The 14961-nt window shown below is 36.6% G+C and overlaps 1 pseudogene; it reads left to right on the plus strand.

The window, feature by feature from the left end:
- The first annotated feature begins 8404 nt into the window (after nucleotides 1-8404).
- On the plus strand, nucleotides 8405-9165 carry LOC103269997 (annotated as a pseudogene).
- The last annotated feature ends 5796 nt before the right edge of the window (nucleotides 9166-14961 follow it).

A 14961-nucleotide genomic window follows, 5' to 3' on the forward strand; every position in this document is an offset into this window, starting at 1 on the left:
AGCATGACTCCTGTACCTGAGCCTCCCTATTCACCAGATCTCACTCCAAGCAACTTCTTTCTGTCTCCCTGAATGAAAAAAAGTCCTCAAAGGAAAACGTTTTGCTGATATGGAAGAGAGAAAACAAACCAAAAAAAAGTGGCAGAAGCACTAAAAGACATTAAAATCGACAAGTTCAAAAAACTGTTTTGAGCAGTGGGAAATGCATCTTGACAGGTGTATTGCATCAGATGGTGAGTACTTTGAGGGTGACTGAAGTTGAAACATGTAAGAATAAATTCAAATTTTAAAATAAATAAACTCCATTTTTTTGAGGGGGGGTCCCCCCTTGTGTTATTTAAGCAATTCCATTATTATTTCAATCTGTATAGACTTAAAAAAGATTTTATTTTTCTAGGGATGTTTTAGGTTCATAGCAAAATTGTGAGGACGGTGATATTTCTCATATATTCCCTGCCCCACACATACATGGTCTTTCTTGTTATCAATGTCCTCTGGTCAGACTGGTGCATTTGCAACAATTGATGCACCTACATTGACCCATCAATAGTCACCCAAGTCATACAGTTTACATTAGGGTTCATTCTTGGTATTGTACATACGGTGGGCATTATAGTATCATACAGAATAGTATCTTCAGTACCATAAAAATTCTCTATGTGTCACCTATTCATCCCTCCTCTATCCCACAACCCCTGGCAACTAATGATCTTTACACTCTCTCTCTCCAGCACGGAATAATATTCCATTGCCATAGTTTGTTTATTCATTCACCTATGGAAGGACATCTTGGTTGCTCTCAAGTTTTGGCTATTATGAATACAGCTGCTGTAAACACACCTGTGCAGGTGTTTGTGTGGACATGAATTTTAAAATCATTTGTGTAAATACCAAGGAGCTCCATCGCATGGTTGTATGGTGAGATTATGTTTCGTTTTGTACGAAATCAACAAATAGTCTTCCAAAGTTGCTGGACCATTTTGCATCCCCACCAGCAACGAATGAGAGTTCCTGTTGCTCCACATCCTCACCATGATTTGTTGCTGTCAGTGTTCCGAATTTTGGCTTTTCTAATAGGTGTGTAGCGATAGCTCATTGTTGTTTTAATTTGCCTTTCCCTGATGACATATGATGTGGAACATCTTTTCATATACTTATTTGCTGTGTTTGCCCAGGTGGCTTGTTCAGGTCTTTTGCTCATTTTTAAAAATCGGGTTTTTCATTTTCTTCTTTAATTTTTTAAATTATTTTTTATTTTTTTTGAGTTGGAGTCTCACTCTTGTCACCCAGGCTGGAGCTCAGTGGCACGTTCATGGTCACTTCATCCTCGACCTGCTGGTCTCAGGTGATCCTTCTGCCTCAGCCTTCCTAGTAGCTAGAACTGTAGGCGCACACCACCACACCAGGCTAGTTTTTTTCTTTTTTTTTTTTGTGATTTATTGTAGAGATGAGGTCCCGCCAAGTTGCCCAGGTTGGCCTTGAACTTGCAGGTTCAGGCAATCCACTCATCTCAGCCTCCCAAAGTGCTGGGATTACAGGCTGAGCGACTGCACCTGGCCCATCTTCTTATTATTAAAAATTCTTTGTATCTTTTGGATAACAGCCTTTTATCAGGTATGTCTTTTGTAAATATTTTCCCCCAATCTTTGACTTGTCTTTTCATTCACTTGACACTGTCTTTCACAGACTGCAAGTTTTTAATTTTAATGAAGTCCAGATTATCAGTTGTTTCTGTCATGGATTGTGCCTTTGGTATTTTATCTAAAAAATCATCACCATACGCAAGGCCATCTAGATTTTCTTCCATTTTTTAAAAAACAATTTTACTTTATTATAGAGATATGGGGTACAAGTAAGGGCTAACTATACAAATAAGTCGCATGCAGGTGAAGTTTGGGTCTCCAACTGGCTCTCACTTCCCCTGGTTTAGGATTAGGTTTGCTTTGTGTTATTACATGCTCCCCCTCTTCCTCCCTTGGCAATGTTCTGTGACTGTCACTCCCTCTCTTGTGCTAATGTGACTACTATTCAGGGTCCACTTATGAGTGAGAACATGCAGTATTCAGTTCTTTGTTTCTGTGATAGATCACTAAGTATGGTCGTCTCCAACTCCATACAGTTTGCTGCGACATTCATGATTTTGTTATTCTTAATGGTTGTGTCATACTCCATCGTGTACATGTACTACATTTTTTATGCGGTCCACTTTTGATGGGCAGTGGGGTTGATTCCATGTTTTTGTTATTTTGAATAGTTTGAAGGTTTATAAATTGAATATAAACATGAATGTGCAGGTGTCTTTTTTTGTACAACAATTTATATTTCTTCAGGTATTGTCCCAGGAGAGATGTTGATGGGTCATATGGAAGGTCAATTTCTAGTTCTTTTAGGGATTGCCAGACTGCTTTTCATAGAGGTTGAACTAGTTTGCACTCCCACCAGCAGCATAGAAGCATTTGCTTTCCTCTGCACTCTTGCCAATATCTTTTGTTTTTTTGATTTATTGATGAGGACCATCCTTACTGGAGTTAGGTGGTATCTCATTTTTTTTGAGTCAAGGTCTCACTCTGTCTCCCAGGTTGGAGTGCCTGGCACAATCACAGCTCACCTTAGCCTTGACCTTCTGGATTCTGGTGATCCTTCTGTCTCGACCTTCTGAGTAGCAGGAACTACAGGCATGTGTCACCATGCCCAGCTTATTTTTAAATTTTTTAGAGACAAGTTCTTGCTATGTTGCCTAGGCTGGTCTCAAACTCATGGGTTCAAGCAATGCTCCTGCCTTGGCCTCCCAAATTGCTGAGATTATAGATATGAATCACCATGTCCGGCCCTTCCATATTATCTTCTAGGAGTTTCATAGTTACATTTTACATTTAGCTCTGTAATTCCTTTTGAATTAATTTGTGGAAGGGTCTGTTTAGATATGTTTTTCTGCATGTGGTTGTCCAGTTGCACCATTTTTGAAAATACTTTTTTTCCCCTCCATGGTGTTGTCTTTGTTACGTTGTCAAAGATCAGTTGACTATATGCAAGTGAGCCTATTTCTGGGCTATTTTCTTCCATTGATTTACTTGTCTATTCTTTTGCCAATATCACATTGTCTGGATTACTGTGGCTTTAGAGTATGCCTTGAGGACTGGTGGTGTCAACTTTCTGACTTGGTTCTCATACAGTATTGACCTGGCTATTCTGGGTCATTTGCCTCTCCTTGTAAACTTCTGAATCCATTTAAATTGCTAGGATTTTCATTGGGATGATGTTTAATCTATAGGTCATATAAAATAGAACTAACATCTGAACAATATTGAGTCTTTCTGTATGTGAACATGAAATAGCTCTCCATTTATTTAGATCTTTTTGATTTATTTCCTTCAGACTTTTATAGTGTTTCTAATATTTTAGAGACTGTAAACACATTTTGTTAGATTTATACCTAAGTGCTTTATTTTTGGGATGATATAAATGGCAATGTGTTTTTAATTTCAAATTCCACTTATTAATTGCTGGCATATAGGAAAGTGATTTACTTTTTATATTAACTTTGTATCCTGAAACGTTGCTATACTTGTTTATTAGTTCTTAGAATTTTTTTATTGGTTCTCTGATTTTCCACATAGATGATCATGTCATCTGGAAACAAAGGCAGTTTTCTTCCTTCTTTCTCAATTTTATTTTATATTGTTTGGCCAGGACTTTAAGTACAATGTTGAAAAGAATCAGTGAAAGGAACATTCGTGCCTTGTTCCTGATTTTAACAGAAAAGTTTTGTTTCTTGTATGATGTTAGCTGTAGGTTTTTTGTTAGTTGGCTGAGATTTTTTACTGTGAATGAGTGTTTGATATTGTCAAATACTTTTCCTGAATCGTATAATCACATGATTTTTTTTTTCTTTAGCTTGTTGATGTGATGGATTACATTAATTACTTTTCTTAATTATATAAACTTAATTGACCCATAACAATAATACATTTTAAGGGGTAGATAGGGATATTTGGATACATACATGTATAGTGATAAAATCAGGGCAATTTGGCATATCTATTACCTCAAACATTTATCCTTTGTGTTGGGAACATTCAAAATCTTCTATACTAGCTTTTCCAAAATATATAATGTATTATTGTTAACTATAATCACTCTACAGTGCTTTAGAACACTTAACCTTATTCCTCCTATCTAGCTGTAACTTTGTATCATTTAACTAGTCTTTCCCTACTTCCTCATTCCCCTATAATTCCCAGCCTCTAGTAGCCACTATTCAACTCTGCTTTCCTGAGACCAACTTTCTTAGCTTCTGCATATGAACGAGAGCATATGGTATTTATCTTTCTGTTTCTGGCATATTTCCTCTAGACTCAACTATATTGCTGTGAATAATAGAATTTTGTTCTTTTTCATGGTTGAATAGTATTCCAATGTGTATATATACCACATTTTCTTTATCCATTCATCCACTGATGGACTCTCGATTGATTCCCTATTTTGGTTTTTGCGAATAGTGCAGTAATAAACATGAACATACAGGTATCTCTTCAATATACTGATTTTCTTTCTTTTAGATGTACATCCAGTAGTGGAACCGTTGAATCATATGGTAGTTATATTTGTAGTTTTTTTTTTGAGGAATCTCTATACTATTGTCCATAATGGCTGTACTAATTTAAATTCTCACTGATAATATATAACAATTTCCTTTTTTCCATATCCTCATCGAATTTGTTATTTTTATCTTTTTGATAATAGCTATTCTAACTATAGTGAAATGATGTCTCATTGTGCTTTTGATTTGTATTTTCCTGATGATTAGTGATTTTGAACATTTAAAAAAATATTCTTTTTGGTCAATATTCTTTCTATTATATTTAAGATAATTTGCTCATTTTTAAACAGAATTATTTTTATTTATTTTTGCTGTTGAGTAGTTTGCATTCCTTGTATATTCTGAATATGAATTCCTTGTCAGATGAATGGTTTGAAAATATTTTTGCCTATTTTATAGGTTGACTTTTCACTCTGTGTATTGTTTCCTTTGCTGTAGAGAACTTTTTAGCTTGATATAGTGCCATTTGTCTATTTTTTGCTTTTGTTGCCTGTGCTTTTGAAGTCTTATCCATAAAATATTTTCCCAAGTCAATGTCCTGAAGCATTTCTTCTATGTGTTCTTTTAGGAATTTTATAGTTTTGATTTTTATATTGAGTCTTTAATCCATTTTGAGTTGATTTTTATTTAAGACGAGATAGTTTTATTATTCTGCATTTGGATATTCAGTTTTCCTAGTACCATTTTTTTTTTTTTTTTTGAGTTGGAGTCTCACTCTTGTCACCCAGGCTGGAGTGCAGTGGCCACTCCCGGCCACTGCAGCCTCGACCTGCTGGGCTCCAGCGATCCTTCCACCTCAGCCTTCCAAGTAGCCGGAATTACAGGCATGTGCTACCACGCCCGGCTGATTTTTTTGATTTATTGTAAAGATGAGGTCTTGCTGCCTAGGCGTGTCTCGAACCCATGGGCTCAGGCAATCCACTCACTTCAGCCTCCCAAGGGCGTGGGATTACAGGCTGAGCCACCGAACCCGGCTACTAGCACCATTTTTTGAAGAGATTGTCCTTTCCCCAAAAGTTGTTCTTGGTGTTACTGACAAAAATCAGTTGGCTGTAAGTAAATGAATTTACTTCTAGGTTCTATAAAATGTTTCATTTGTCTGTGTCTTTTTTTCCCCCCAGTACCACACTGTTTTGGTTACTATAGCTTTGTAGCATATTTTGAAGTTTGGCAGTGTGACACCTCCAGCTTTGTTCTTTTTGGTCAGGATGGCTTTGACTTTTCAGAGCCTTTTGTGGTTTCATACAAATTTTAGGATTTTTTTTTTCTAATTCTATGAAGAATGTCATTGGTATTTTGATAGGAATTGCACTGAATCTGTAGATTGCTTTGTGTTTTATGGCCATTTAAACAATATTAATTATTCCATTCCAAGAACACAAGATGCCTTTTAATTTTTTGTGTTCTCTTTAATATTTTTCATAAGTATTTTATGTTTTCCTTATATAGATCTTTCACCTTTGGTTAAATTTATTCCTGAATTTAAAAAAATCTTTGTAACTTGTAGATGGGACTGCCTTCTTCATTTTCTTTTCAAATAGTTCACTTTTAGTGTATAAAACATAAATTAATTTTTGTATGTTGATTTTATATCCTGCAACTTTACGAAATGAGTTTATCAGTTTTAATTTTTTTTTTTGGTAGAGTCATTAGGTTTTTAAAAAATATATAGGATCATGTCAACTGGGTGCAGTGGCTCATGCCTGTAATCCCAACAATTTGGGAGGCCAAGGCGGGAAGATTGCTTGAGCCCAAGAGTTCGAGACCAGTCTGTGCAACATAGCAAGACCTGGCCTCTACAAAAAAAAAAAAGTTGGGTGTGGTGCCAGATGCCTGTGATCCCAACTACTCAGGAAGTTGAAACAGGAGGCTAACCTGAGTCCAGGAGGTCGAGGCTGTGGAGAGCCATGATCACACCACTGTACTCCAGGCTGGGTGACAGAATGAGACTCTGACTCAGAAAAAAGAAACTGTGTCATCAACAAGTAGTGATACCTTGACTTTCTTTCCAATTTGAATTCCCTTTGTTTCTTTCTTTGATCTAATTGCCCTAGCTAGGACTTTCAGTATTATGTTGAATAAAAGTGGAGAGAGTGGACATCCTTGTCTTGTTCCAGTTCTTTTTTCTTTCTTTCTTTCTTTTTTTTTTTTTTTTGAGTTGGAATCTCACTCTGTCACCCAGACTAGAGTGCAGTGGCTGCTCCTGGTCACTGCAGCCTTGACCTGCTGGGCTCCGGCAATCCTTCCACCTCAGCCTTCCAAGTAGCTGGAACTACAGGCGTGCGCTACCACGCCCGGCTAATTTTTGATTTATTGTAGAGATGAGGTCTCGCCAAGTTGCCCAGGTGGGTCTCGAACCCACGGGCTCAGTCAATCCAATCACCTCAGCCTCCCAAAGTGCTGGGATTATAGGCTGAGCCACCAAGCCCAGCCTGTTCCAGTTCTTAAAGGAAAAAAGTTTTCAGATTTTTCTCATTCAGTATGTTGCTAGCTGGGGGTTTGTCATATATGGCCTTTATTGTGTGGAGGTTTGTTCTTTTTAAACCCAGTTTCTTGGGAGTTTTTATCCTAAAGAATGTTGAATTTTGTCAAATGCTTTTTCTGCATCTTGAGGTAATTATATGGTTTTTGTTCTTCATTCTGTTAATGTCATATATCACATTTATTGAGTTGCATATGTTGCATCATCCTTACATATTTGGGATAAATCCCACTTGATTATGGTGTATTATCATTTTGCTATGTTGTTGGATTTGGTTTGGTAGTATTTTGTTGAAGAAGATTTTTGTATCTATGCTAAGCAGGAATATTGGTTTGTAGCTTTATTTTTTTTGTTGTATCCTTGTTTGGTTTTGGTATTAGGGTTATGCTAGCCTTGTTAGAATAAACTTGAAAGAATTCTCTCCTCTTTGGTTTTTTGGAATAGTTTAAGAAGAATTGGTATTCTTTAAAAGTTTGGAAGAATTCAGCAGTGAAACCATCCAGTCCTCACTTTTCTTTGTTGCAAGTCTTTTTATTATGGATTTAATGTCATTGCTGGTAATTGGTCTGTTTAGGGTTTCTATTTTGTCTTGGTTTAATCCTTGTATGTTATATGTATCCAGGAATTTATCCATTTTCACTAGATTTTCCAATTTTTTTGTCATTAGTTGTTTAGAATAGTCTCTAACGATCCTTTGTATTTCTGTGGTATCAGAAATGATGTGCCCTTTTTCATTTCTGATTTTATTGGGTCTCCTCTCTTTTTTTTTTTAATGTAGTTTAACTAAAGGTTTTTTATTTTGTTTATCTTTTTTTAAAAAAACTTTTCATTTTGTTGAATTTTTTGTATTTTTTGGGTCTCAATATTGTTTATTTCTGCTCTGATCTTTATTATTTCTTTTCTTCTATGAATTTTGGGTTTGGTTTGTTTTTGCTTTTCTAGTTTCTTGAGGTGTATCAATGGACTACTTGAAATCTTTCTACTTTTTTGATGTAAGTATTTATTGTTATAAACTTGCCTCAGTTTGCTTTTGCTCTCTTTCATAGATTTTAATATGTTGTGCTTCTATTTCACTTGCTTCAAGGAATTTTTAAATTTTCTTCTTAATTTCTTCATTGACCTATCTATTCTAAGAATTGGGAAGTTTTCAGCTATTATTTCATGAAATGAGTTTCCTATGCCTTTTCTCATTTCTTCTCCTGCTGGATGTCCATCATGGGAATTTTTGTTCTCTTAATGTTTTCTATAAGTCCTGTAGGCTTTCTTCATTAAAATTTTTAAAAATTTACTTATTGCTTCTTTTTTGTGGCAGCTGCTTCAAGATGAAGTTGAATATCTCCTTCCCAGCCATGGGTTGTTAAAAACTCATTGACTTACACTTGAATGAACATGTATGTACAATGAACATACACTTCATACTTTCTATGAGGAGTTTTTGGCCACAGAAGTAGCTGCTGATGCTCTGGATGAGAAATGGAAAGGTTATGTGGTCCAAATCAATGGTGGGAATGATAAAAAAAGTCTTCCCCATAAAGCAGGGTATCTTGGCCCATGACCGTGCCCACTTGCTGCTGAGTAAGGGACATTACTGTTATAGACCAAGGAGAACTGGAGAAAGAAAATACAAATCTATTTGCGGTTGCATTATGGATGCCAATCTGAGTGTTCTAAACTTGGTTATTATAAAAAAGGGAGAGAAGGATCTTCCTGGACTAATACTATGGTGTCTAATTGTCTGGGGCCCAAAAAAGCTAGCAGAATCTGCAAACTTTTCAATCTCTCTAGAGGAGATGATGTCCTCTAATACGTTGCAAGAAAGCTCTTAAACAAAGAAGGTAAGAAACCTAGGACCAAAGCACCTAAGATTCAGCGTCTCGTTACTCCATGTGTTCTAGAACACAACCACTGGCATATTGCTCTGAAGAGACAGCATAATAAGAAAAATAAGGAAAAGGCCACAGAATATACTGAAGTTTTGGTCAAGAGCATGAAGGAGGCCAAAGAAATACAGGAACAGATTGCCAAAAGATGCGGACAGTCTTTGTGAGTTTCTACTTATAAGTCTAAATCTAGTCAAAAATAAGATTTTTTGAGTAACAAATAAATGAGACTCCCCCAATATTTATTTATTTATTTATGTAATCTGTCAGGGTTTTTCCAGGAGTTCAGAAATTCTTCTGCTAAGCTTAGTCTGTTGTTGAAGCTGTCAATTGTATTTTTTATTTCATTAATTGAATTATTCACCTCTAAGTTTTGATTTATTAAAATGATATCTGTATCATTGTTGGAGTTCTCATTCTGATCATGAATGGTTTTCCTGCTTTCACTGAATTGTCTTCTTTATCATGTATCTCACTTGGTTCATTTCCTTTTCTTTGGAGTCTGTTACTAGAAAATTATTATGTTTATTTGTTGTCTTTTTGTTGTTGTTGTTCTTGTTTCCCTACACCAATAGTTGTGCATCAGGTGGTACAATCACCTCTTTTGCTATTTTGAAGTAGTTTTTTAAAGAAAAGACTTATTTTTATAGATGGATCCTGTGGTGTTGCTTGGATGGGGGTACATTGGCTTTGGTTCTGGGTAGCCATTGTTTATAGTCTCTGTGCAGTTTCTTCACCTGTAATCCACATTAGTAATGTTTGAAAGTGCCTCCCTGGCCTAGGCTGCAAGAGTTTGTGGTGGCAGTGGCATGGCTTTGCCAGGAGTGGACTTGCCAGACTATTTTTCAGGCTTCGGGTCACAGGTATGTAGGGAAAGATTGACTGGCTTGGGGATTGGCTCACTAAGGTGGGGGCTGTTGGGCTGTTTTTCCAGCCAGGGTGCTGGTGCATGGCTGCTCAGTTGTCTCAGGGTAAATCTAATGGGAACAAATCTGCCTTGCTACTTCTCCAGAAAGGGGAATCATGGGTGCTTGCTAGGGGCAAGTCTGCTGGGCTATTTCTCTGGCTGGGGTCATAGTCATGTGGCTGCTCAGCTGGCTCAATGGCATATCCTCCTGGGTCAGTTTGCAGGGTTGTTTTTATGGCTGGGAGCATGGGAATGTGATAATTCAGTCAGCCTCAAATTGGCTTCTCCACTGTGCAGGACCAGAGTCATAGCCATTCTTGAGCTTAGGCTCTGACTAACTGGGTCCATGGCATTGCAGCCACTTGAGTGGACTTGTGGAATGATGATAAAGTTTCATATCTGGAGAGTGCAGTGACTACTGGCCCCTATAGCAGGGTACACTCCATCAGTAGCTCTGATTTCAAGATGTCATTGTGCTGCAGTAGCTTGCATCATGAAGGGCGTGGGGTGGAGTACACAGCTTATGATCCTAATCTAGAGCAATGTGACACTGTGAATTCATGGCTGCTCCCCAAACTGGGATCCAGGCTTGCAAAAACTGTGGCATTCTCCTGTTGTAAGTACTGCAGGTACCTGGAATGGTAATGGAGGTTAATGGGAATCTTCTGCTTACTTTCTTTTCTTTGGCTAATGGAAGTCCCTTCTGACTCTGAGCCAATCTTAAAGGGGGGGAAGAGGTGGTAGAGGCAGAGTATGCACTCTTCTTTATATGCTGCCATCCTAGGCCTCTGTGCTCACACAAGGACCTCACCACTCCCTTGCTGTACTCTAGTGCTCTCTCCTTCAGTCACTCCAGTCAATTTTAGTTTTTTTCATTGCCTTGGTCTTCTTTTGTGAGGGGGATGACCACTAAGATACCTCTGTTCCACCAGTTTTTCTAGTGTTGTTTTCCCATTGATTGATTTTGAATGTTGAACTAGACTTCCATATTTGGGAGAACATTCACTTGGTCATGGTGTTTTTTTTTTTGTTGTTGTTGTTTTAACACAGTGTTAAATTTGCATTGATACTTTTGTTGAAACTTTTAACATCCACGTTTATGCTAGCTAATCTGTAGTTTTTTTCTTGTAAGATTTTTGTCTGGTTTTGGTATTAGGGTAATCCTAGCATCATAAGATAAGTTAGGAAGTACTCTTTGCTTCTGTCTTCTGGAAGAAATTATAAGGGACCTAGTATACTTTCTTCCTTAAAGTATTCTTTTAATCTCCTTGGACTTTGTAATAATGTCCTTTCTTTTATTTCTAATATTAGTAATTTGTGTCATTTCCCTTTTTAACTCAGCCTGACTAGAGGATTATCAGTTTTATTGATCTATTCAAAGAATGTGCTTTTGTTGATTTTTTTCTGTTTTCAATTTCATTGGTTTCTTTTTTGCATTTTATTATTTATCTTATTTTTCTTATTTTAGATTTAATCTGTTATTTTTTTACTAGATTATTGGTTTATTAGATTATTGACTATAAGCTTTTCTTCTTTAATTTCTTTTAAATTTCCTCTTCTTTTTTTTTTAACCACAATTTACTTATTTTTATAATTTATTAAATTATTATTCATTTGAGATCTTTTAAAATATGTGTGCCCAATACTATCAATGTCCCTGTAGGCACTGTTTTCACTGCATCTTATACATTTGATAAGTTGGGTTTTTTAATTTTCATGTAGTTCAAAATATTTTTAAATTTGTCTTAGGTTTTTTTTAATTTAAAAATGTGTTGTTTAATATTCATGTATTTTTGGTATTTTCAGTTATCATTCTGTTACTGATTTTTACTTTAATTTTCCCATGGTCTGAGAGCAGATATTATATAATTTATATTCTTTTACATTTGTTAAGGTATTTTTTTTGTGACCCAGACTGTGTTTTTTTCTTTTTTCGTGACTGGTTCATATGAACTTGAGAAAAATGGGTAATCTGTTGTTGTGGGAAAGTCTATGGATGTCAATTATGCCCAGTAGATTGATTGGTTTGATAAGTTCAGTTATGTCCTTAACTGATTTCCTGCCAGCTGGAATGATCTAGATAGAGGGATATTGAAGTCTCTAGCAATAAGAGTGGATTAATCTATTTCTTCTTGTAGTCCTAATCAGCTTTTGCTTCATGTAGTTTGATGCTCTGTTGTTAGGTGCATCCAGGTTAAGGACTGATATGTCTTCTTGGAATATTGACCTCTTTATCATTATGTAGTGCTTTTGTTTATCTCTGACAGCTTTCCTTACTTCAAAGTATTTTCCATTTGAAATTAATATTAATATTTCTACTTTCTTTTGATTAGCGTTAACTGGTATGACTTTCTTCATTCACTAACTTTTAAAAAATCTATATGCATCTTGATGTTTAAAGTGGGTTTCTTTTAGACAAGATATAGTTGAAGCTGGTTTTCTGATTCACTATGGTAATCTCTGTCTTTTAATTGGTGCATTTAGACCACTTATGGTCAAAGTGATTACTGATGTACTTGAAGTAATATGTACCATACTTGTTACTATTTTTTATTTCTTGCCCTTGATCTTTGTTTGTATTTTTGTTTTCCACTGATTTTCTGCCTTTTGTTGTTTCAGTTTATATGATTCCACTTTTCTTCTTTCTAGGCTTATCAGTTATATTTCTTTTTAAACTTTTTTTTTAAGTGGTTGCTTTAGCGTTTGCGGTATACATTTACAACGAATCAAATCCACTTTCAAATAACACTTTACTGCTTCATGGGTAGTGTGAGTGCCTTATGACAAAAATATTATAATTTCTCATTCCTATCCCTTGTATCATTGCTGTCATTCATTTCATTTATATATAAGGATACTATATATTATATGTACATAAGTGTACGTAAATGAATACATTGCTGTTATTAATATTTTGAGCAAATTTTTATCTGTTACATCAACTAAGATAAATAAAACTTTTATATTACCTTCATTTCTTCCTTCTTTAGTGCTCTTCCTCTCTTTATGAAAATATGAGTTTCTGACCTATCCTATTTTACCTGTTTCTTCAGATTATGATTATGAGACTGATGCCTTGCCCATTGTGCTAAGGAGACAGGTGATTTTACTTTTTTTCTAAATAACTCCTAACATTTCTTAAGGCAGGATTCCTGGCAACACGTTTTCTCAATTTTTCTTCATCTCTTTCACTTTTTAAGAATAATCTTGCAGGGTACAGTGAGGATTTTAGGGTTTTTTTTTTTTCTCTCAACACTTAGGTATTTCATGCCACTTTCTTCTTGCTTGCATGGTTTCTGAGCAGAAGTTGGACGTAATCTTATCTTTGTTTCTTTATAGGTTAGCTTTTGCTTTTGCCTCTGGTTTCTCAGGAGTTTTTATTTAACTTTGCTTTTCTGTAGTTTGAAAGTGATATGCCTAGAGGTAGCTTTTGGCATTTATCCTGCTTAGTGTTCTCTGAGCTTTCTGGATCTGTGGTTAGGTGTCTGACATTAATTTAGGGGAATTTCTCAGGTGATTTAAAAATATATTTCTTCTGTTCCTTTTTCTTTTTAATCTATAGTCCTATGATTAGGTCTCAGTCTTTTAGTGAATCTGTGTCTTTGGACTGTGAATTTCATAAGCGCTTTCCAACCACTCCATCCCACCCCCCTGCCTTAGGTGGGACAGAATGGCTAGAGATTGCCTGGAATTGGATATTTTTCTTCTTCCACATGGAAGACTAGACCTGGCTAAAGTTGATGAGTATTTCCCTTCCCCCAAGTCTGTTGGGCTCTGACAAAACTCTGGCAGGTAGTTTTTCATGAGATCAAGCCTTATTAGGAAGGAGTGCTCTGGGGTTTTTCAAAATGGTTTCTTTTTCTCTCACCTTGCTGGAAGCATGAGAGATTTTTTTTTTTTCCCCTCAGATATTTACTGTGAGAACTTAGTTGAACTGGAGATGAAACTCAAAAGTATGGGTTACCCTCATGACTGGTTCCTCCTGGAGTTTGTAATTCTTAGGTTTCTTCACGTTAAGCCTTTAGCAATTTGTCATTTACAGTTCAAGTTTTCCTACCCTAGCGTTGGCTCCTGAAGTGGTTTCTGCCACACGTTCTTGGATTTTTGCACCCAGGATCCTCAACTCCCAATTCTGACTTCCCATGGATTTCTTGGGTTGGAGGCTCCCTACTCCATAGCCTTCTAATTTTTCTGGTAGAAGTGTTGCTGCAGAGAAAAGGGAAATAGCAGTGAGGGGGCACATTTAAAGAAGGTGAGTAAAAGAAGAACAGAGACTCCAGGATCATTGTAGGTAATTAATAGCTCTCAAGACTTTAAGGTCATGCTGCCTGTTCCTAATTTTTGAGTATTATCTTTAACCAAGTGGGAAATCAATGGTTAGATATTTTGTATTGCCCCTGAAATCAACCAACAAAGTTGATTTTTTTTTGAGTTGGAGTCTCACTCTGTCGCCCAGACTGGAGTGCAGTGGCCGCTCCCGGCCACCGCAGCCTCGACCTGCTGGGCTCTGGCGATCCTTCCACCTCAGCCTTCCAAGTAGCTGGAACTACAGGCACGCGCTACCATGCCCGGCTAGTTTTTGATTTATTGTAGAGATGAGGACTCCCCAAGTTGCCCAGGCAGGTCTCGAACTCGTGGGCTCAGGCAATCCACTCACCTCAGCCTCCCAAAGTCGCGGGATTACAGGCTGAGCCACTGAGCCTGGCTCAAAGTTGATTTTTGATATTTTCTTCTACTGGCTCATCAATCTCAAAGAAATAATTGCTTCAAAGTGAGTGCAGAATATCATCTTTCCTATAGAAGTTTGACTCACAGCCAGCAGAAAATGGATGTTACTGATAAAAGGGAGTGCAATTAATAGCAAGGCAAGAAGTATGTAGTTACCTAGGAGATCACTTCCAAGTCCACCTATATGAGTTCATCTTTTCTTAGACTTGCAGTGGATTATAAAAAAGTTTCAGCTTTAGGAATTGTGGATCATAATTTTGAAATTGTGGAAACATATTCACTAGATAAATACACTTTATCAAGTAAAGTAGTCTCTATTTGCAGGGGGTATGGTCCCAGAACCTCCAGTGGATGGCTGAAACTG

The sequence above is a fragment of the Carlito syrichta genome, unplaced genomic scaffold, assembly GCF_000164805.1.
Source record: "Carlito syrichta isolate Samal-C Ts95f unplaced genomic scaffold, Tarsius_syrichta-2.0.1 Scaffold309698, whole genome shotgun sequence".
Lineage (NCBI taxonomy): Eukaryota > Metazoa > Chordata > Mammalia > Primates > Tarsiidae > Carlito > Carlito syrichta.